A 1,991-nucleotide genomic window follows, 5' to 3' on the forward strand; every position below is an offset into this window, starting at 1 on the left:
TGCTAAAGTAATGAGATCTGGTTATACCTACAAGCTGAACCCGTTTTATTAGGTTGTGGCTTCAAAACACAAAGTCAGCATATACACAAATAAGTCATAAAAAAGCAAATCTCATACATTTTATACTCTGCAACTGGTTAAAAAAAGTAATTGGAAACACATTAAAGGATTACTTTCTGTTATAATTTTTAAGCTAAACAACTAACATATTAAAGTTAATAAACATTAATTAAAACCTACTGACCTATATTTTCTCCAAAACGAAGTTTCATAACGTTCTAAAAGTTATATATTTTATTCGCTGATGATGTCACGTTATCTTGCCCACTATTTTCAGCACTGCATGTTCAAAATACTTAAACCAATAACTTTGTGTTTAAAGCGCCATTTTGAAACCTAGGTATTGTAAACTGATTGGTACAGAGCAAAGGATACCCACAGAGTGGGTTTGGAAAACAATTAAATTTGCAGACAAGATTTCTGATATACGTTAGAGATATGTTAATGAAATGCTATTGATAAAAAGCGTATTTGGGGTAGTTAGTTAGTAACAGGCATAGAAAATATTTACTTACAGTGGCCCTTTAAGGGAAAAACAATTTTATAGTATACTGTCCCTTTAATTCCCAATCAAATGTTAAAAACAATTTTTTTTAAATTAAAATATCCCACCCCAAATATACAAAAATAGGGGAAATTAGTAAGGGGGCAACTACTTTTTCTTTTTTTTTTTTTTTTTTTTTATGGAACGCTTCACGAATTTGCGTGTCATCCTTGCGCAGGGGCCATGCTAATCTTCTCTGTATCGTTCCAATTTTAGTATATGTGCTGCCGAAGCGAGCACGGCAACTATTTTTTCATGGCACTGTACTCACTGTGGAGGGTTCCCCCTTTTTTCTCACTGGAACTGATTTTAGAGTGGTATTTACATATTTATTTATATTATATTTAGCACATCTGCTGTAGTTTGGCTACATAAAATTAAATTTCTAGCCTGTCATAGTGAAAATGACATAAATGGGTGTGATCATTTCTCATGACTCTGATGAGCATTTAATCCCTCACATTCCGAGAGCACGGGTCACCACTAAACAAAACAAATCCTTATTTTCCTTTACATGATATTTTCAGACTTCCTTATATGCTAATTGCAGTTTAAAGGAACAGTTTACTTAAAACATTACTCCCCTTTAATTTGTTTCCAATGATCCACTTTAGCTGCTGGAGTGTATTAAATTGTTTACAAGTAGCTCCTTTACCCTTATATTGGCATATGAAATAGTTTATTTAGCCGGTGGTATCCCCACCCATCCTGAAAGTTTTTAGCCTCAAGGCCAAGCTATAGCTTAACTGTGTAAACACAGCTAGTAGAAGAAATTACTCTCCCAGTGGGGTATAGAAGAGATAAGGTAATAAAATGTTAATTTCCCATTGCTCTCTCCAAGTATTGGTGATTGGTTTATGGACAGATATAAGATAAAGAAGCAGGTATATGTACACGATATAATAAAGTAATGAGATCTGATTATACCTACAAGCTCAACCCATTTTATTAAGTTGTGGCTTCAAAACAAAAAATCGGCTAATTCATATACACAAAAGCCTTAAAAAAGCAAATCTCATAAATTTTATACTCCGCAACTGGTAAAAAAAAAAAGTATTTGGCAACACATTAAAGGGACAGTCTAGTCCAAAATAAACTTTTATGATTCAGATAGAGAATGTAATTTTAAACAATTTTCCAATTTGCTTTTATCACCAATTTTGCTTTGTTCTCTTGGTATTCTTAGTTGAAAGCTAAACCTAGGAGAATCATATGATAATTTCTAAGCCCTTAAAGGCATGTGTATTGTTTTTATTTATCTAAACTTTTTGTAATACAATTACAGTTTTCTAGATCTGAAAAAAAAGATAATCAGCTGGGATTTGTGTATTTTTTTATTTTTCATGTTTAGGAACAGGGCTGCCCATGGAATGGAAGCAGCCCTTCA

General features: G+C 32.7%; 1 non-coding gene across 1 annotated transcript; it reads right to left on the reverse strand.

Annotated features, from left to right (window-relative positions):
• Positions 1-737: 737 nt before the first annotated feature.
• On the reverse strand, positions 738-844 carry LOC128644474 (U6 spliceosomal RNA). The gene has a single exon (XR_008399985.1). It is a non-coding gene; the product is annotated as a U6 spliceosomal RNA (small nuclear RNA).
• Positions 845-1,991: the final 1,147 nt, after the last annotated feature.

Source organism: Bombina bombina, unplaced genomic scaffold (genome assembly GCF_027579735.1).
Source record: "Bombina bombina isolate aBomBom1 unplaced genomic scaffold, aBomBom1.pri scaffold_1206, whole genome shotgun sequence".
Taxonomy (NCBI): domain Eukaryota; kingdom Metazoa; phylum Chordata; class Amphibia; order Anura; family Bombinatoridae; genus Bombina; species Bombina bombina.